General features: G+C 34.4%; 1 protein-coding gene across 1 annotated transcript in view; it reads left to right on the top strand.

Moving 5' to 3' along the window:
- Window positions 1-409: 409 nt before the first annotated feature.
- The window catches only part of LOC115442957 (apoptosis-stimulating of p53 protein 2), a 228,154-nt gene continuing 204,953 nt past the window's right edge, over window positions 410-23,610 (top strand). The window contains exon 1 of the mRNA XM_030168253.2: window positions 410-809. The gene's annotated coding sequence lies outside the window, so the exon portion shown is untranslated. The remainder of the gene's footprint in view (window positions 810-23,610) is intronic.

The following is a 23,610-nucleotide window of genomic DNA, read 5'->3' on the forward strand; positions in this document are numbered from 1 at the left end:
TAAAACTTAGTTGAAACAATTGCTTTTAGTTTTTGACGTAATTGACGATCTTGTCATCATTATAATAAAGAAGTCTTTCAGTTTAATATTTTTCTATACTTACTTTTATAATTTTTTATTTTCTATAACTCTCCAACGGATTCAAATTATTTCACTATCGAGATAAACATTGTAATTTTATAAAATTATTAATTTAATTAAAGCCATAATAATGATATTATGTAATATCTTCCGCTAATTATTGCGTTGCTGTGATAGATCATTAAGATTTTGCGACGACAACGTGAATGCAGATCGCAGTGCGTGATAGAGGTAATAATCCATCAACAGTTAACGGCGGCGAGTATGCATAACAAAGGTCGTTAGCGAAAAATTGGTACCGTGTAATTGCAGCGTTGTTTTGAATTGCGATTCAGTCAGCTGTCGGCATATGGGCGCAAAGCACGCGCGTCGCGCGCGCAACCTTCTTTTCCGTCGCAGTTTTCGCGCGCTCCGATACAATACAATAAATTCAAATAAAAGATAAAATATTTTTATCTTACTTGTGTTTATATTGTGGTTAAGTTGCAATTAAAACGTATTTCGTTTCTGGGCGGGATTTATTGCTGATGTCAGATTTTTCGTGTATTTGTGACCGTGATCTGATAAATCACTTCATTGTGTTGTTAATATTTATTGCGGTGTTTCCGTGTCAATCTGTCAGTTGAACTGTGATGAGTTTAATCGAATACGTTAATTAACAAAAGTGTGTCTGTTTTGTGTTGTGTTATGAAAACATCCATTTTCGGCAATTTCGTGTTCAAGGAGAGGTAAGTGTTTCTTTAATATTAAATGTTATACACAAAAAACAAACTTCCGCCTTCTCGTACCTACAACGTCATTGTGCGACAAACACGAACGGGCAGTACAATAGTTCAGCCACTCCAAAAACGACTGTTACAAATACAAGATAACGATTTATTTACCAACTTTATGGTGGCAAAAAGTTTTTGTAAATAATATTTACTGTCAACATAACGTAGAAAAAGTTTCCTACATAAAAAAGTTTAGTTATCACTTCATTGGTTTGGTAGACGTACATTTTTGAAGAACCGGAGCATTTACCAAGACGTCTCTGCTAATGTGGTACCAGTGACTGGTGACTTCCCGATATCGAAATTGATAATGAGTCATAAGAGAAGTTGGAAGATTCTCAGAATGAGAGCGACGAGAAACAAAATGTTAGTTGTCTCTTTAGGGCCCGGTATGTGGATTCCCACCAAAGAGAATACGCTACTCACTTTGCACCTCGACTTACTTATCATGTTCACACAAAACTGAACTTGCAAACGGCATAACGAATACCTGCTATTTACTCTGGGGAGAGTGGCACTGTGTTTAGCTCACGAAGTACGCGAGGCCCTGGATTTGATCAAAAATTTGCATGTTTTATGATTTGGAAACACACGTGAATTGCCTGTTATAGGAATCTGTGGCGATGAACCTGCTATACTTAACGAGGCTGAAATGAACATGGCCAACCATGGATGCATTAAATGAATCGCTGCTTAGAGCTTCGACGACGCACAGGAATATTAGAAGTTAAGCTCGCGATGCTACGTTCAAATATACAGAAAAAATTTGATACTAATCAAAACAACCGTAGATTGTAATATACATATAATACAATAATAAAAACGTGAGAATTAAAATAACGTAGAGCAAATATGCAAAATAGATAGTTAAAGAGAACGTTTTACCATTTGACTTTATGGCATGTATCTTTAAAAATATACGTTAATATATTTGAATAAGTTATTTATTACTGATTTCACCTTGAATAATTTGTCAAAACCCAGTAATTAAGCTGCGTAATAAATAACAAAATGTAACACAGTAAGCTTCCTGAAATGAATTAACGAAAATAACTATGTTACGAATGTTTCACAAATAAAACGTATTCCTCTCAAAACGATATTTTGGAAATGTCTTACGTCGACTGCTAGTACCTCAGAGACGAATTGTACGATTTCATCGATTAAGGTATGGTCTGTTTTTTTAGTAAGCTTGTGTTAATTGCGACGAATTGTGCCGTCATAACCGCCACGACCACTGGCACAGGCGGGCCCGGCTTTGCCGGCAACTTGCAGAACGAATTCGGAATTAGTCCCGCCCGAGTTCCCGCGACCTTCGACTACGTATCGTCGCAGAATCGAATCGTCTCGTAACTGTAAAACTAGTTTGGCTGTCCGCCGCTTCTCTAATAGGAACGGACGCGTTCCGTACAGTAGGTGCTCTTTTTCTATACTTTTTCTCGAGCACTTGCGTAGAAGAAACGGATGGCACAATTGTGTTGCACCAGACTGGATCTAATCTCGCATCCGTCCTCATTTCGCCTTTATATGTATTTGTTTAAATTTCACAGTCTGTTTCGTCTTGTATTAGTATGACATTTATTTTATTAACGATATTATCCATATTATGTCTTTCCTTCGTAATCATTATTCACGATTCATTGATAAAATAACTTCTTTAACGAACTTGTATTTTGGAATTTTTACTATAAGCTAGCCGCAGTAATATCTTGCTTGTTTTTCAATAACTAAAAACTGTCATTATTTTTTATTTGGTCATGAACGATCAGCGTATTTCTATATTTTGTGCACCTATCATTGCTTTATGTTTTTGTAGCACGCTGCCGGGTGCGATGAACTCGCAGCATTTGGCAGCAGCACTAAATTCTATCAAATTCGTTATTGCAAATACACTGCATTACAATTCTTTAAAAGTATTTACTGTCTTTACGTATTCTTTAGGGAACTACAGAATAAATTGTCGATAAGTAAACACATTTGAGTGATTTAGTGCGAGAATGAACTCGTGCGTTAGAGGCACCTTTCAGGTTGTATCTTGAGTTGTCTGTTATGTGTTGCTTGAGGAGTGAGCAAATATTGACATTGCTCATTGGAAGTAGTCATGGGTCTAACGAATACGCGTGCAAAAATACTATATATTGAAAGTACGTGCAATGTACATACGTTCTGTTTGTAGGATATAATAAACGAGATCATGATCGTACCCAGAAGCCGTATCGAGGACGCATAATGCTCATGCAATTTGTTCCGCCTTGGTTCTTCATTGTTTTAATCAAATTGTCCATTCATGGCCGTATTATGTATGATTAGTTGCATGTAATCTTGATAAATAAGTTAAACACACACACTCGTGCCTTTTTATCCCCGAAGGGGTAGGCAGAAGCACAACTGATGCACCCTCCGCACTTTCCGCCGTGTGCATTCCGTCCCATAATGTAATAGGGGGCGAGCCTATCGTTAATAATAATATATATTAAACAATATATTTTAATACAATTTAGATTCAATGTGTCTTCTTTTAAAGCAGAATACATTTTATGTTGTCCCTGTAATACATTTGTATTTCCAAAACAAAATATATTACTGTATCTGCTTCGCTTTATATTCAGTAAACGTGCCGTGCATTGTCAGTGGTCACATCATTTTGTTTTATTAGTGTTGAAGAAGTCTCGTACCTACCAGGTCAAGGCTGATTGAAAGTCGTCAATTGTTCTATGAATGGTCTGACAAACTTTGATTGACATCTTCATAGGCTACGTTCATCCAAACATCTTATGTTGAAGAGGAGATTTAGAGTCAGAAATCTTTATGCGTCGCTAATAATTTAATACGCATTTAGTTTTTACTGTGGCCATATTTTTGTCTAGTAATGATTGCCTCGTTCTAAGGTTACTAATCACAATGTAGTTTTGAAGGTCACATAATGCTAAACTGATTTGAGACCATAAAACATGTTGCTTAATATTTATAGATCGATGGACTTAGTTTGAACATTAATTATAGTGATTGTGAAAATGGTATCGAAACCATAGGAAAGATTTATTTTAAAGTAACGAGTTACAAAGCGTTTGCAAAACATTGGCCAGTTAAGTTAAGTATTTAAGGAAATAAAGATTTACTTGACATTTAGCTGACGGTCTAAATTCATGTGCAACGCGTGAGAAAATATTATAAGAATCAAATTGTTAAGTATATATTCCCTTCGGCCATGGATTTCAATCTACAATGGTTTAACGTCCTCGTGTTATCACGTTCCGACCATTTCAAGTACAAAAGTATTCCGTGTACCATATTAGCATGTGCCAGAGATGAGTCCGCTTTGTGTCGCAAGTATGTAATAGTAGGTGAGTACAGAGTAAATCTACCGTTCACGAGGGCGCCATATCGGGTGTTTGCGCCTCCGCCAGCGGAGAATTGAGAAATGTTTGAACAATATGTAGGTTTTGAGCCAGTAATAGTGTTATATTAGGTGGGTGTGTACAATAATACGCTTTTAATTATGCATGTAGGTTGAAAACTTGGTATGTAACGATGTAGAGACTAGCGTGTTTGGCGTATTAACATTTGTGTTATATAATTATAGGTAATAGTTATGGATTTTGTTTTATTATTTCAAAAGAAAGATTTCGATGTCGCTAAGACTGCATCGGTTGCGTAGTTGTACTGCAAGCGCGGTACGGCAGCCCTCTGAGGTATTGGGTTCGAATCACAAGTCGGACAAAGTGATATTTGGGTTTTTCTGCTCAGTATCAGCCCGGAGTCTAGAATTTGTGCCCGATATGCCGATAGTTTTTCTCCCTATCACATCATGGGACGGAATACACTTGGAGGTACGCCTCTGCATACCCCTTCGGAGATAAATATGTGTGTCTGTGTCTATGTAAATAAAGAAAATTTTAATTACATAATATATTTATGCTTAACATTAAGAAATTTGAAACGCTTTCATGAGTAATGTTCTGTGTTTGTCTATGTCGTAGGCAGGATTAATATTTTCAAGAATTTGTGCCTCATTGTTTGATTTATACGAATTATATTAGTATTTTACCTCGATTAATATTATTCCAAGGGCCTGTTTCACAACTTCTGAGTAAATGCCACTCGTCACACATATGTATAACCAACCAAATATAAATCACACTGAAATCCTAAATAAATGGTAATAAAATGAGTACTATCCACATTAACTGTTTAATACACTGTCAAATAAAATTTATTTGTATCTTGTGAAACAGGACTAAGATTTGTTTGAGTACATGATAGATATCTCGTATGCGAAAATCTTTATAGGTACTTTCTCAATACCACCGCTTTGCCACTTTTTGTCACTAAGCAGGACTGGACTTGGACAGCAGTCCAAGCTGTTCATCTGATTCAAGGGCATCGAAATAAACTAAACATTGCTGCGAGCTACTTATCAATTGAAATTATTGAAACCACTAAGTATTGGGGCGAGCTTTGTATCAATTAGCGGAACCTTGCCCCCCTCCTACATCATCATCATGGTCATCAGCCTACAGCTGTCCACTGCTGAACATAGGCCTTCCCTAAAGCGCGCCACGCTGTTCGGTCCTCCGCACTCCTCATCCAGCGTCCACCGGCGATTCTACGAATATCGTCGGACCAGCGGGTCGGAGGTCGTCCTACGCTACGCTTACCGAGATGCGGTCTCCACTCTAGGACTCGTCTGCTCCAGCGGCCATCAGTCCTACGACAGATATGGCCAGCCCACTGCCATTTCAGCTTGCTTCAGCTTCACCTCCTACATCTCAACGGTTAAAACACAATCTTTGTAAAAAAATGACTGTGTGATAATAAGCACGAATTTTGTAAAATCATTAAAAAAATACTAAGGATTGGTGAAGTACTTAATATCATATCTTGTTGAGACGAGCCTAGTGCAGTGCGTAGTATTTTGCAACTCAAAGCTCTGGGTGGCGCAGCTCCTGTTTATTGGTAGGCGGAGCGCTTACCATCTGGCAACGACTTGGGCGTTTCTCCTTACAGTCGTATAAAAAATTCCATTATTAATAAATCTGACTGCTTTTAAGAACAGGTACTGTCGGACACAAAAATAGTTGAACAAATTCAAAACCTTAAATCACCTATACACTCATTAGGTTTAATTAAAAATCATTAATAAAAAATATTGGGTTTCTTTGCTTAGTATTAGCCTGGTGTTTAAAATTTGTGCTCGATATGGCGATAGGCTCAACTCTGTTAAACATGGGATGGGATACACACGTTGAACAGTGGGCGCACAGGTACACCAGTTTCACCTCCGACTAGTCTCTCAGAGATAAAAGGCGTGATAGGGTGTGTTGAAATAAAAAAAACATCTAATTTTCTTGATTTTGAATAAAGTAAAGCTTTTTAGATTAATTCAGTAAAGAAAATAAATAATATGCAGGTCACAAAAGTTAACATATAGACAATTTCTTATTTTAAATTTCTCAGTTTACTATGTAGCTGACTGTACATACAAATGTCCAGAAGGGCTTTTATACGTATAGTAAAACTCATATCAGATATTACAAGAGTTATTTCGTATAATATGTGCTCTTTATAATGAGCACAGACGGTGCATGATTTTCTGTGATGTTGTTAATTTATCACAAGTTGATGCAAGGATGAAAAGATCACGTTCGACCGAATGATTAAATCGCGGAACTCCTCTGAGAATAATTTCATTTCAGTTTAAAGTAATGACGATCTTTGACATGGAATGTTATGTATAACTCGCATTAACTGTGTTGAAGTACGTTATTTTATTAATAACTTTGACAAAACTTGATTGAGTTGAAAATATCGAATCTTGTATTTCTTTAAAGGCCCTTGCGATATTCCCGTTGAGGTTATAAGTAATGTATCTGTACTCTTTCGAGGCTTATACCTTTCCATCACACGGCCTATTGGCATATCCTTATATTTTTACAAAATTGTGTAGGTCCAACATTCCTCCCTGTACCTAATTATGTAAACACCATTTATATAGACTTAAGAAAATACCAGAACAGATTCCGAATTCATTGTCAAATAAGACACAAATGCAAATAGAACTAGTTGTGTGTAATGATTTTATATCTTACGTTTATAAGAATATTAAAACATATTAAATTAACATGCCACCTGACGGCTATCGCATTGCAATAAAATAAGTAATAAAAATGGTAATAGTTGGTACAAAGGTACAAAAATACCAAGATAATGTCTAGAGTTTTGATATGCGACGTGGTATCGGCGAGATTCCTAACGACTAAGTAATCTTCAGTAATTTATTCGAGACAGTCTGCAATTATGCTGTAATATTTAGATGCAGTTTAGGGTTCCGCAGAACTAAGCCAGAATATGTGAGTGTTAAAATAAGACAAGTCGTCCAAGTATTTAGGATAAGAAGGTATATGAGACAGTAATAATACTATTTGAAGAAGCAAATTTGCTAACGATAATTTCAATCTGTATCGTAAAAGTTGATGTAAATACAAAACACGCTCTAAACGCTATTTATTGCTATTTTATTACGTCACAAATGTAGAATATATAACATTTGCTTCTCATTTTGTCATTTACTAAACATAATTAGGCATCATAAACCAAAGACTCGCACTTAGCTATTTTTTGCGCGCAAGATCGGTGTGGTTGACTGACATCGGTTGTCGATTGTTTTTCTTTATTTACCCATCGGCTGCGCAGACTGTAGAGAGCACCTGCCCCTCATCGCCTAGGAATAATTTTACGCCTAATGAGTCGGTGAACGTAGCCAATTATATGCCATTGCTACTGGCTGTGATGTAATTGGTGAGCATCATTCATTGTCCGGATACTTGTTTGGACAACATGTTTGTGCAATGATATAATTTTGTTTATGTTATGATGGTTCTTATTGTTTCATAATTTCGATAATAATCGTGAAAATGTGTTTTTTGATTCACGTTAAAATATCCTGATTTTTTTAGGCTTTTGGGGTGATTCAAGTGTAAGCTTTTTCGTTAAAAACAGGTATTTTTATTTACACAAATATAGTATTTAGTATTAAACTTCTTAGTACTACTAATTATATGATTAAACTAGGATGTAACTGTAAATAAATGCGCATGCTCTAGTAAATAGGCATATCGTATTTCTTGTGATTAGCGTTTTCGCATAGAATTCTATCCTTCAATTGATAATTGCCGATTAAGGTTTTCAATGTAATATAACGTTATGAATTCTTTATCACAGCGAAGAAAAATATTTAAATAGAAAAAAATATTCTGTTAAAGTGTAAAACGTTTCATCATCTCGATATTTATGTTAATGCAAAACCGAGTAAAGAAAATAATATTTTTCTTCGAAGACGTTAACCGCAAAACGGGTTGCTGGTTTGTGTTTTTATTTAATAGATTAAGTAAAGATATTCTTGTAGTAATTACATAGCATCCTGTAAAATGTTTGATGCGACGTTTGGCCAAGAACCGCAAAAATACTATCCATTATTTTGATCCGATAAATTGATAGAGAATCAATGTTATCACTCGGAATCGTAAATATTCCGTATTATTATTAAACTGAGCGAACTATAATCTACATTTCTCAGTCTATGCTTCATTGATTGTGTTCACAAAGCACTGCGCGGGAGCAATCACCTTTTACCTAGTTACCTATCGACTTTGATTTCATACATTTCTATAGTTACATTTGCTTTTCTCCTTCCAGAATTTTAAATCATCAAAGATAGGTAAAATATTGTGAGGTAAACTAAAACTACGGTAGAAACTTTGGCTAGACAATACGAGTCACGTTACGAACGCGAAGTTTGCCCTTTAGAAAGCTTTCAAAAGGAGCCGTATTTTATGTGTGGTATTGCAGTTCTCGCTCCGTCGAATGTACCGAAGTTTTTTTGTAGGAAAAGAAAATAGAGTAGTAAAACCAGCAACGGACTACCGCACTAGGTAATAATATTACCAGTATTAATTAACTATTTATATCCGTGTGTATACACGCTTATCGTTGCAATGAGGAGGCTCACTTCATAAAAACATGTCTAGAATGTAGAGTATACAGTGTTTAATTACCGGACTTATTAACCAAAAACGTCAAACTTCACTCTCGCTCCATTTTGAATTTTGCCTTTTTAAAGTACGTAATGAATGCGTTTTTTTATAGTAATAAATAATAATTGCCCTTCAGGCTTCATTTGAAGATATTAGGTCACATCTTTTTAATTCAACGATGCAATCATACTGCGACGCGAAAAACTTATGTATATTTTTGAAACTGGGAAAAAAATATTTCATTTTTTTTAAATCAAATTTCGAATGTCTTTTTTTTGTTTATTATGATGAATGCAGTAGCAAGCGTGAAGATTGAAAATGTAACCGTTGTTCAGATTGCTGTGCCCACATAAAGAGATCTTTTATGACTGCTAAAAATTCGGGTCATGGAAAAAAATACCGGCCACGCGCATATTCGACTCACACGTAGCGTGAACTACTATTTACAAATAATTACGATGTCGTTTCACTGCACCGACGTACTCACATAAACGTATGGTATAGAAAAACGTGTAATTAAATCGTCGGCACTTTGGTGGTGCGGAATGAAGCTCCGATCGTGTCATTTCTCCAGGCCTTATGAAGTGCCGTTAAGTTTGTTCTTGGATTCGAAGAACATAATAAGTTTTTGTTAATTCTTATGTCGGTTGATTTTTTGTTGTGTGATATTTGTTTCATGTATTTTCAATATCTTTGGAGTTAGGAAATTATTTTGCATTGTAGCTGCAAATAAATTCGATATGGTTTATTTTATACAGACCATATTGACAAGAATTCCGATATGGATAGTCATATTTGTCGGAGAATAGCCGCTGGAGTATAGTTAGTTCATAACGCTCTTGATTTGCGCTCACATTTCATCATAGATTAAGAAATGCTCGGTGATTTATATTGCATTAATGGTAACGTTCATAAGTATTTCGATTTTACATTATATTTAAAATATATACCGTGTGATTATTGGTCGATTAACGTTACTTAAGAACTGAGAAATATTAGGAAATAGGCGCTCCAATCGTAATTACTATACACATTTTGATTGATAACTGAAACAAGATATAAAACCGGTAAACATTTATAACAGAAAGTTGCGCAGTAAGTGATAAATCTTCAAATTCAACAGATTAAGAATGTTCTATCATAATTATGATGGGTCGAGTCGTTATTGCACTCGCTTGGTCCCATCTACCTTACATATGCTAAACCCAATCATATCCTGTTATATTTTAGGTATATACTAGCCCATTTCGTTAAATAATCGTACCTAGCAATGGGACAATAGGTACATATATCATAGTGCTAATATTTTATAATCCTAAACTACATTTGGACCCTACCAAGTCATTTTAATACTCTGTCAGACGTATTCTTTGCGTGCCCTCCAGAAGTGAAAGTGCTCGGGCGAGCGATACGATCGCGTCTCATTAGCGTCCTCACGATCTAATGAGCCCGGCGACACCTCCGCGAGTCGACCTAGCATTGTTGCACTCTGACTCGGTGTTTAATTACCGCCGATGACCCCGGTCGCGATACTATTGTCTCCGACTAGTACCGGTGTCGGTGCCGGAAAGATACTTTAGATTTCAATCGGCACTTTCAACACGGAATTGCTTTTTTTTTCGTTTTGTTGTAGGAAATTGTAGCGAAGACAGTGTTTATCGCGGTGTTAAACTTTTTGAAATGTTAAGTATAACGGAATTGCTCTCTTGGTTTAATTAAAATACACAATATTACAAGTGCTCATTAACAATGTTTATAACAAAATAATATTAAAATGTTAATAGTACTGCAACTATAAAGTTTTAATATCTAGAGACATCAGTGGAATAATATTCAGTTGATATTCTATCGTGCGCAGTTTTAGGTTGATGGCGCATGATGATGAATATAGTAATTTTTCATGGCTTTAGTCATAAAAATTCTATTTGAAGACCGGCCGACAATTCATGCATGCACATGAGACCGGATGGTATGGGTGATATAAAATTCGAAAGAAGTCTTCGAAACGTCGGGAGAAAATAAAACACCAATACCGCGATAGAATCCGAAAATTAGTTTAATTTCAATGTCTAACATTCGCGTAAACATAAGAAATCATTAATTAAATTATTATTAATTATTACAATAGACAATATGGTGTTAAGTATTTTTAAGTCTCAAGACTTCTTTCGAAGACTTTCGAGTCTTCGAAACGTCGGGAGAAAATAAAACACCAACACCGCGATAGAATCCGAAAATTAGTTTAATTTCAATAATTTAATTAATTAATTTAATATAAGTTTCATACGTATTTAAAAAAATAAAGTTTGGTTGTCCCGATTGTCTTTTCCGTCCATGTGTTAATGGTACCAGAGTATCGACCAACGTCGACTAGATACAGCAGGCAATTTTGTTGGAAACTGCACGTATTATGAAGGGATTCCGCATGTTGAATCCTTCAACCTTCTTAACCACCGGTGGCTTGGGCCTTGAGGCTCGCCATAAGAGGGTGATCAATTTTTTAAAAATATTTTTATATGCACTGATGTTTTTAAAGAAATATAAAAACAGAAAAAAATATTTCAAAATAAAGAGAAGAGCAATAATAATTCGTATAATTGAGAGTATTTTTGTATGTGGAGGTGGTAGGATATATTTTATATTCGCCCCGATAGTGGCCATCGTACACAAGGTGTTAAAACCTGCCATAGTGGCCCATGTAAGTGTGTCGCGTTCCGGGACCATTCTGTGTATATCCGGGCCCAACAGGCCGGCATAATTATGTAATCTATCGTCAGTCGACATTTCATTGGATCCCACTCCACTTACCATTAGGTGCAGTGGGGTCACTGCCTGCCCGCTTGTATAAAAAAAAAATATATATATGTAAAAGTGTACAATGCGTATATATATATTTTTGTAATGTCGCTTGCGTCTAAGCTTAATACAATGCACTGAGCTATCGAAGAATTCCAATCGAGTTGGTATTGCAGATAACAAGTTCATATTTCACATAATTTTTATTATTAATCAAGATTCCATTATTTATTTTCTCGTTTGATCTCGTCTTTATTTCAAGAAGGAATTTTCTACTAGATATTGATATTGAAGGATCGTTATCGTATAAAACTGGAAAGAGAGACTGCTTATGAATTATCGCGTGCTTCTGTTTACTATCTTAACATTTTTGCGAATGTTTGTAAAATATCAATCATATGTATTTGGTAAAGTTTTAGTTTTTATACTTTGCCGTTTCATTCCTCAATGGTTTAACACCGTTGTTTATTAATTATTAACAGTAACTCGAGTAGTTTAGAGGTCAGTGACATGCAAGTGTGTGTATTGTGTACCCAATTATTATATTGTTATCTGTTGTAAATTGATTTAACCAATCTTTACTGAGATTTGGTTTGAATTATTGTATGAAGACGTTTTTTGGATGTATTTATATGAAAATCCTCATTTTATTGTAATAATGGCTTCATAAACTTCGAGTGAGGCGTGTCGTGAGTAGATGTGGTTTTCCATGTATAAGTTTAACTTGTTTGTTTTTCGAACCGAAAGGCAGAGGAAACTCGTTATGCGCATTTATATATTATGTACTTACTTGTAAACTTAAAGTTGCCACATTATATTAAATGATCCGTAAATTTCCAAGACTACTCACAGTTTAATTTAATTGTTTCGCATGACGTTTATTGCGTTTTAATATTGCCGAATCCAATTAATTATATTATTTATTGTTTATTTTCATTGCTTCACTTTATTAACATGTTTATTATCATTGCCGGTATAAAAAGTATTAAGATACATTCAACGATATTGGAAACTAAGAAAAAATATGATAACATCATAATTTATATCGCGAGGTATGTACGTACCTATGTATATGAAATCACAGGCAAGAGATACTTATGATATCGTATAAGAAACAAAGAACATAGCGTAGTGAATAGTACTCCATGAATATCGGGCTTTTTATATCGTTAATATTTATTCGACGTTGTATTTTAACGATGGGTGTATCGACCTATGTACGTCTGTCTGTATTGATCAGTTGAATCGATTAGTTTTTGCTTCAACATCATTTTGCAAGTGCAATGGCGCATGAATAACGATCATTTGGACAAATGCTTTTATTTATGTTGCGTAATATCTAGTATACATATGGAGGGACATGGCGTATATGGCTGTATATATTCGAAAGCGAAAGTTATCTAAATCTTACTCAGTTGGGATAATTTACCTATCTATATCGTGCCAGTTAGGTGTACCGTAACATTATACCTCCATAATACCATTATTAAAGAACGTGAAAAATGAATAAATTCATCGAGATTTTATTATTTGTATTTGTTATTAATAAATAATAAAATCATAAAACTGTAATCCGGCAGCTCGAACGGTGCTTTATTTTGTTTTTATTACATCGCTCATATTTGAAGTGTTGTTTTTATAGCTTTCAATTTTCACAGTTATTTAACCAATTAATACTGTGATATTAAATTACGCACATTGCTTGTTAAGGGGCATGTTATTGAAATGTTAGAGTAAGCGCGTCTTATCTTTACCAAGCCATGTTTCATCCTGAAACAATAAATTATGAATAGCTATCTTTGGTTCAATTAGGAATTGTTGTTAGTCGCCGGTGTTGGACCACGTACATTTCCCTAAAAGCAAGTCTCTAGCTACTTCATTATTTCCATGGTCAAAACACATACATTACGATATCGGTAAACAATAGTATATTAGTTGTATTGTCACAGGCGCGTGGGTTTGACTAATGAACGCTCGCAAGACACGGTACAGCTTAAAACCGTGTGGCCATTTTTGAAGTGCTGTATAAATGTCGTCATAAATTATGATTATAATGAAGAAGTCTGTTGCGTTATCTATCGACATACTTCCTCTGAATGTTAGGCATTTACAGTGCTAATTTGCAAGTTGCAGCTGAATGTAATTAACGTAACAGAGGCATGAAATGGATGTTGCATCCCTAAGGGGAAATGCAAAATAAAATTTGTGTTTTTATGAATTGCCTTTTTTATTTGAAACATCAGTACGGGCTTATTGAACTCTTCATCTGAATATGCAGGAAGAGAATAATATTACATCCCCAATTACAGCTACGTGTTGTAAAGCAAAACAATTGTGTAAACGGTACATCAAGCGTTTATAGCAATTTGATATGTTAATAACGCAAAAATGTAAAATATTCAATAACTTTTCACACTACTTCGATTTTAATTGAGCGCGATTTCACACTTTTGTTGGCTATTAAAATAATTATTCGCTATTAACTCGCTGTTGGGCCGCGCGGTAGAGTCCATGGACTTGATATTGAAGTTAGAACAATAACCTACGAGTGCTGTCACTTTAAAAACGTGGGCGAATACTTGTATAACACGTGGTGTCTGATTGCTATTGTAGTTATGTATAAGAATATTAGTTTTGATATTAAAATATATGCATAGAGCTAGGAGAAAGGTCTATTTTGGTCAAGGTAATTGTAATGAGCAATGTGTAATAATAATGGCTTATGGGAATTGAGTTTTACCTCCTTGGAAGCGTTGACAAACTGTTTAGACTATTTCTCAGGACTATTTGTTGAAACTGACAGACGATTTTTTAAATAATCACAAATCAATGAACTAGTTCTTAAAATTATATTTATTAGATTTGATTTCTTCAAAAATGAACATTGCGACCTTCATCGGACGTCGTAATATATATCGAAACGAAGAAATAGAAAATATTTTGTTGTTTCCAACGTATTTGTTGTTCAAATTGGAATTCTTCGGGTTGACAGCTTCCGGCAGTAGTATTACGTTTTAGAGATTTAAAACAAATATGAATCGAGTATGACCGGTTTCATAAAAAATTGCTCCATTGCTGTATCATATTTAAGGACATTTTTGTTGCGTAATGTTCTGCTTTATTTACACAATAATAAATAAGGTGTAGTTTTTCATTTACGCCCTACAAATAAATTTACGTCTTTTGAATACACCAATGTGATGTTTTCTTATATGATGGCAACAATTTTACAGCTTTCGAAATATTCCATTGAGGAAATGAGGTCTTTGTGATGAATATTTGATACAAAGAAAGCGAAACACAAATCACTTGACGGTCATAAAACATATTTATGCCCAAAGGAAAGCACGCGCATAGTTTACTGCCTACTTATTTATACATTTGGAGTCAACTGCTATTTTATGCGAATTCGTATATTATAAACAAGCATTATCTATGTGGACACAGATCACTTATTTTTAGAACATTATGCTAACTGCAGCAAGTTTGTCGAGTGTCAGAATAAATTACAATAAATATTTGACTTGACAATGAAACTTAGCTGGCGGGCAGTTAACATTGCTTATTTGAAACTTTGTAAAGTATCTAGGAAACCATATATCAACCAGCGTTACAAGGAAAAACATCTCTAGTGGAATTCACTTGCTAAGTTGCTCATGTAATTGAAATAACCGAAAAAGGAATTTATAGTGTTTGCATATAATTGTGGGTCGACATATAAGCATTACTTATTGAGATAACATTTTGTGTATGCGGCATTCAATTTGTACATGCAATGCATTAATTTACGTATTTAGTTTCAAATGTTTAGTTTGATTAGAATGTGGCTTTGATTTGCAACCAGTATCGAGCTGTTTCAATTTGCTTAGATAATGTTGGAGTTAATGAGTTTATCAATAGATGCAAATCTGGAAGAGAAATGCAGACCAGGAAAGAGTTACCTCATAATGAGGGCTATTTTATTTTCACAAATTTATTGAGCAGAATGTAGGATACGTTATTAAAACCGAATAAATAGTCTTCGCTAAAAATAAAGTAAAAAAATAATTAGATTGTCATAACCAATAGCTAAAAAGTATGGGTCCTGAGATACCAAAGTATAATTAGCCTTGTACCTCATGTTCAGATTTATGCAAAGCCGTTTGCCATGCAAATTAATCCTGCCGATCGTCGATCAACGACAGATGTTGATTTGAGTGCGTTTGAATAATCGTCAGTGTGTCACGACGCTTGCTGCTCCCACACCGTTCGAGATTGGCTTTATTTATTTTCGGTTAACAAGTACTTTATGGCCTATAATTGCATTAAACTTTTCGTTTTTTATGGCCACAAAGTTTATGAGTTTATTTGCAATAAATTGAACGAGTTAATAGTCGATATGAAGGGTAGATATTACCTTGAGAACATCGCATATTTTAGCAGTGCAGGCTAAGTACAAGTTTTGACTTAGTTTTATATAGAAGTTGCGTATTGTTTATGTTGCCCTTGGGGCTTTTTGGGGTTCCAGTTTCGAACGGTATTCCTTGTTACATTAGCTATAATTAACTGCCCAAAAACGTTTTCTTCTATCACGGCTATGAAATTATTTTATAGTATTTTTAGCTGGTTATGTATCAACTAATAATCAAATCGAAGTCAACGTTAGAGTGTAGTAAAGAGGTAAATACAAATGTGTATCAGATGCAACATACACTGTTACCCTCAATGGAAACTGGAATGAACCACATGTAATTAAAGATGGAATATGTCTGCACAGGCTACCTAGCCAACCGCAAGTCGCCGTTACGCACGTAAATGCGGCGTGACTGTTAAATTTATTGTTAAAATAAGCGAGTTAGTATACCTATAGGCTATTAGCCTAGGGCGCCGGAATTGTGGGTGCGGCAAATGTCTTCACTATGATGCAAGTAACGAAGACAAATTCGGAGTGCAGTTCACGTTTGATACGAGGTATGCTTACGAGATTTGTCTACCAAATTCTACCTACTCTATCTTTTCAACATTTATTTTCATTGTTTTATCTAATAAAGTTATTATAAACTACATATATTTCTCATGAATATGGCAATGAAAATGATTAATTCCGGAAAAATATAGAAAACAGTGCAAAAAAATATCAACTAAAAACGGGAAAACATTCACGCGGGTAGAACGGCAAGTAAAGGTGAGTTTAGGAACGCATAGACTTCTACACATGAGACCAGTTAAAATTTTAATAAACCTAAAAAGTTACATTACTTTATTATTATTCTGAAATCAATACCTGTTTCTAACAAAAAAGTGTTGGAAGCGACCAAAGCTTTATGAATGCAATTTTCCGTCACTGAGCCTTCATACACTTTCCTTTACTTCCACCACCCTTGTATGAACTGTTACCCCAGGCAGAAATATTAGACGAATAAGGGGTTGGTACGGCTTCTGATACGGCTTCACTGCAGTAATAAACTGGGGGAACGTAGTCCGTTGTCAAGGGGAATCATATACTGTTATATTTTTATTTTATCATAGGTTGATATAATTTAAACCCTCGTCTTTAACTTACTTGGTCGAGGTTTTCAGTGTTAAGAAACTAGGATACAGTATGACAAAAAATTATATATAGGAAATTATGTATTTTGTAAATAAAGACTAGATTTGCCAACCACTGACAGAATGCCTTGGCGATGGAATTTTGGGTGACGAATATATCTATCCCGAAGTTATGACGTTGTAGTTGAAATTTCAATATAACTGCTGTGGTTAATAATGTAGAACGCCTTGACATTCCTAAGGATACCGCTAAATAGCAATTGTATTTAGTGTGTGTTTGCATGTACAGATACCCCACCACGGGATGACTTTAAGGGCCATCCCGCGAGTGGGCGCCAGGCATTAGGTTTCTTACTCGTTATGACAGTGTATTTTTTTTATTTATTACAAAGCAACCCGTATAAGATGTTTAATAAACATAATTAAATAGTATAAAATAATTGAATACACGCCATGAATGCCAATTATACGGTCAGTCAGGCAAGTAGTGCATTATAAAAGTTCTTGTTTGTTATCTAGATGTCGGCCCTACAAGTGAATTGTTTTAATGCCTCAAATAGCTTGTTAAGAAATAACCTTTTATGACATTACCTCAGATAAGTACTAATAACATTTTGTTTTATAATACTGGGGCATTCAAATTGCGATATATTAAAAATCTAAATTATATTTTAAATGGTTAACAAGTAATATTGTAACTATTTTTTAATTATAAAAATATACGTTCAGATATTCAGAGTGCTGCCAAATTTTATGGGAAGAGTATCTTTCTCTAGTACTCTTCGTCTATTGAGAATAATTCGGCTTCCATATTGATTTCAGGGAAGCCAAGAGACAAAAATAAAGAATCATTATAATACATAGTTGTTTGCTTCTGTTTCTAAACTAGCTGGGTACTTCGTGCATATTGTAAGCCGACATCGGTATTGTGATTGATGACTATGTGTCATCTCTTGATTGCCATCGCAATTATTTGACTATGCTAAATATTTAATGGTTTTATCTTGTTACGTACCGGTCAGCAGTGCAGTGTTCCTTGTTTTCTGTAGTACATTTAGTTAAATAGTTGTAATTTTAGGATACCTAAGGAACTTTGCAGATGATTCGAATATTATGATAATATATTACTAATTATAATGATTTCTTGTGTTTACGCGAAATTTTAATAATTTATTAAACCGCGATAAAATCCTTAAAATAGTTTAATCTAAATATTACTAATTATTAAATAACTAGACTATAAATTAAATAAAATACCCTTTAAAATTTAATGTTACAGATGATTAAATCGATCAACAAGTTTGGACGTAGAGGAAAATGTTTGGGCAGGCGCGTATCCGTCTTAGTATTTTCAAACACCTTTGTGCGTGTGCGGACATAAATTGCGGTAGCTAGGTAAATCTCTGCTCGGCTGCCATTCATCGTTCACGCAGAATGAAGAGGCGATGCAATAGCAATTTGTCATGAACGTGAGGACACGGGCAATCAATTTCGCGGCACGCGCGCTGTCAAACCGTTAGTAATAAAACGGTAGAATGAGACCGAACAAGTTTTCAACTTTTTGATATAGTGGAGTTTTACATGTATTTTGTACTAAAATTCAAATGTTCTATCGTCTTTGAGACATAAATTATGTATTAAATTAGTACCAAGTCAGTATAATCTCGTTTCTGAAAGTAAAACTTAACTACCTACTTCTAAAACAAACAAACAAAATATAGCATACCTATGTAGAATGTAAAGCCATAACAATATCGCATCATGTTTTCTCGCAAATTCGGAGTCTCGTAGCTCATAACGACCGCCTTACAGTACTCGTGTTACTAGTTGTCGGATATATAATATCCATTTCAACACAGACACGCAAGGCTAGAAGTAGAAGACTCAATCGCGGTAGTATAGGATGTCGCATTTGAATAGATCAAAGTGAAATTGAGGGCGAGCGGAGGCGTTTCAACGGCGCGTTATATTTCCACTGTGCAGATAAATTTACATTTAACTCTGATATCAGTCACTTGTGTCTTGCAAAGTGCATTAAATGCGCCGTATAAGGCTAATTGTTCACTAATAAAGCCAGCAGTAAATTTTCGTTAACGTGAAAACGCTACGAGATGGGAACGATAAAATAGTGAAATTTAATACAAGTGTTGCACTTTATGCGTTTTTATCTTGCATTTCATTAGTTTGTAATGAGTAATATTTTACGCGTGTTATTACATAGAATCGTGTGTTGAATTTTATTGGTAAAATAATCAGGTCTGTAGTCGAAGATGTATACGACGTATTTTGTATCGAATAAGTAAAAGGATGGTTTATATATATTTTTTCAAACACGGCAAAGTTCAATTCTTATTCAGAGTAGTTTTGTCCAGAGAAAATGCAACTACCACAACACGCATAGATCTCGTTCCCATAAAATTGCTTCTCATACAAAAATTATAAATATGTCATAGCTAAACCATCAATCAGTCAATCATTATCTTATGAAAAAAAAATTTACGACATAGAATATAGTTAGTTTTCTACGTCAATATCTGTGTGAACATAATATTTCTTAGCTATGTAAGTGTCAAATTCATACGGCACACGTTCATTAACACTATAATTTAAATGTAAGGTGAGCGTCCATTACGAACTACGCAGCGTTTACTTAATATAAGTGGCACTTAGTATCATGTAGGTACGGTTGCGTCCAAATTGCTCCAATGTAATTGGTTCTATTATAAAAGGTAATATCAATGGTAATCGAAGACTTTAAGAGATCTTTGAAGTTACTTTATTTTTAATTTTAACGTTGGTTAAAGCAAGTGTCCATTAAGGTAATTGTTATTGACATACGGTTGTAATTATGCCTTTTTTTATATTTGTGGAACCTTATTATAATATTTTTGTGAAAATTTAATGCCAATCCAGATTCGCTTACCTAACTTAAAGATTCATACTATAAATACACGTTTAGAATTTTAATTTTAAGCGGGTAATGAAAACTGACGCTAGCCAAAATGGAACTTAAAGCATACCGCATTAAATAAAATGAAGACTGAAAAGTGCTTTAAAACCAACCATGGTAAAAATAATTGTGCGTTGGCATTACAGCGAACTTACATTCACATCTCGGACAATAGAGTTGTTAGAAATCGGCTTTTCATCAGGGGTCGACGACCTGCTTTCGTTCAGGATATGCGCAGAGACAAAACGCTCGTGCGATCAAAACCTAACGTGTAACAGCACGCACCAAACAATGCCTTTTTAATCTTGACGCCACTCGTGTACAATTGTGTGTCGTATGACAAAACCGGAACTGTCAGGAAGGTGCACCCGCTGATCTGAAAACATCCTTCAAAAGGGAGCACTTGGTTTTATTTCGTTTGAGGTGTCGCCTTACTTGTCTCCTAGAATATTAATTCAATTTGAAAATTAGCAAATAATGCAGGATTCTTGCATGTATTTTCAATTACCTGTAATGCCTTTTTCTAAAATAGAGTTATTTAGCTAAAGCATATGTCATTTATAAATTTAAAATATATTAATGTAGTAGTATAGTCAAAGGACACACATTATATCTACATACCTACGCTAATCACATTACGTGAATTTTATTACGGTGATAAGTGTACATAATATTATAATCGGCAAGTTTTATTGTGTGCTCAAGTCAGTGTTATTTTAAATTTACAATTAATTTCATTAAGATTTAGTATACTTAAATGTCATGATATTAAAATGGTATGACATCTAATTTTAAAATAATAATTTTTAAATTGTATATTATTATACATTATTGGAAACTTTACTATTTCACAACGAACGCCTTAGTAAAGTTTTAGTTTCTTTCGAAGTTTCTGAGTTCCAACAATATTTGTGAGCTAATCCGAAGAAATACACCCGAATTACCGATGAATCTGTGTTTAATACAGCGATATGCTTGTCACTTATCACGAGTGGAATTAGTAGTATTACTTACTTTATGTAAGTGTATGCGTTTGTATTTTCATCATTCATCATTTTTATTAATTAGACACTTATTTAATTATAAAAAAAGCTCACTAGCTTATTTATAAATTAATAAAAAATACATATATATTATTCGCCTATTTTAAATCCTAATGTTGGTAGGTATTCCGTAATAATACAAAGTCTCAACAATTTTTAAGAAGTTGCAATTAATTAATGACGTGCTTCTATACTTCCTTTATAATTAGATAATGCGAATATCTTTGTATTTGCTATGAATGGCTTAGATGATACGTTATACGTGACAATTAAGTAGTTCAAGCTATAACTTCCCATGTCGTATGGGAAAAACTTTGTAGCGGAACATCACCGCGCAAACAAATGACGTTTTATGTTGAATGTATGTGGTCATCATAATTCACACATTGAGAGTGTATGTCAATAAAAAAGTGCGAGCTTCTAAGTGCCCACGGGAAGTAGACTCTATCAAAAAAGAAATAAAACACATTTCAAGTCATCAAACTTTAGTCTCATACGCAACTTTACCAACTTACTACAGATCCAATACGCAATTTATAATGTTAGATTATATTTATCTGAAAGTACAATTGCACGTGTCTGCCAACCAAACGTTTCACTGGCCACGTTTTTTCTAAATGTATATATATTGTAAATGCATTTCTCAAGTAGAGACAATCTTGATATATTTAAAAGTTGGCATTAAATCGCAGCAGTTTTATTGGTACAGCTATTTTTTTTAACTGTTATTGTGTTGCAAACCGCAACGAGTGTAACATGAGTACTGGTGGGTTTGTTTGATAGTGACACCCGACGGTCCACTGGCCTGCAAGTCTACCTGTCGAGTGTCAGTATCATATTTTACATTTAAATAAGTTTTTGTCCGTGAACAAATCACGTTTTTAGCGCGCGTAAAAAACGTAACATTGATTTTGAAATATGACTTCGTAATTAATACAGAAAAACCATTATTCGTTTCGTAATTGTTTTCGATGGAATGTCGAACTTAAATTGTACAAGTTTCAAGATATAGCGAACAAACTTGACTATAAAATATTCATTCATACTGAATTGACATTAATTAAGACAAGCAGTTTCGTTTTATATTATTTTTGATGTTGTTTATCTCAAAGCCGTTGAATTTTAAACAAATTGAGAGTGTACGAAGTTACCTAATAATATAATAATATCTTTGTTAAATAAAGGCAGATAAGACAGTGTCATACATGAGTGATTTCATTTGCACCGTTGCCAATTTGCCAATTTGTGTGCGGAAGCCGACGGTAAGCCGTTTATTTGCTGTAATATACAATTGGACTACTGGAAACGTTAACGGTCATGCGGATAAAGTGAAGAGAGCGAGAGAATAATGACTGAGCCTATTGTTCTGCGAATGGTTGACATGCAGCCGTATGCTGGCATTTCTCGCCATACTGTGTGAAAGACAGCACATATCACATTATACTGGTGACGGTCACCAAATGGGACTAACGGGTGAGTAATGGAATACGTCAATGTACCCTAATGTCATTTACTTTTGTGGATAATCCGAATCCAATGACACAGTTGCGTCGCTGCAAAAGAAAAATGTGTTTCAGTACGTACTGTCGTTTTTAAATGCAATTATTGAATTTTGCTTCTCTGTAAAATATCACGTATACCTTTTAAAATAATTTAACTAGAGTTCTCAGAGGCAACAGTCGTGATTCTCATGATATAGTTACCGTTAACTACCTACAAATCGACAGTCCAATTAGCGATTACGCGTGACTGATATTGTGTGAACCTATTGTTACCTTTTCTTAATTATTTTTAATCTGATGTTATATTTATTACGCAACTCACTTTCACGACGTGTGAAATAATTTGTAATAGATTATATTGTTACGTCACAGAGGTGTCACACCACAAATTATGTCATTTACTATTACACGGACACCTGGGGCGTTTCGATGTCGAATTATTGACGTGTTGACGATAATTCGAAGACCGGTTGCTCACGTAAGATGTGCGCCGATAAAATTGGTAAGTGAAAAGCTTTTTGCACGCATTGTCAATGTTTAAAGCAATTGCTAGGGAGCATCTTGTAAATTGCGCCCATTTTTGTAGTCTATACTTAATCCTTAAATAAGACTTTCTTTTGTTAATTTATAAACTTATTTCGTATTTGCGTTTAGTTCTATTCAGGAAGAAGGAATGTTGGTAGAACAACATAAGCTACGGTACACGAAAGTATTGGTAATTAAATAAAATTAGTGGGACGGAAATAAATGTTACAACTGAATGAAATCTGAAAAGTAATCATAAATACTTACCTTTAGTCTATTGATGATATTATGTGTATATGCATTTATATAAATGCATATACACATAACTAAGCTTAGAATAGCCATGATATTGTTTTAGTTTATAACATCGAATGTAAT

This window comes from Manduca sexta, chromosome 11, assembly GCF_014839805.1.
Source record: "Manduca sexta isolate Smith_Timp_Sample1 chromosome 11, JHU_Msex_v1.0, whole genome shotgun sequence".
In the NCBI taxonomy this organism is placed as follows: domain Eukaryota; kingdom Metazoa; phylum Arthropoda; class Insecta; order Lepidoptera; family Sphingidae; genus Manduca; species Manduca sexta.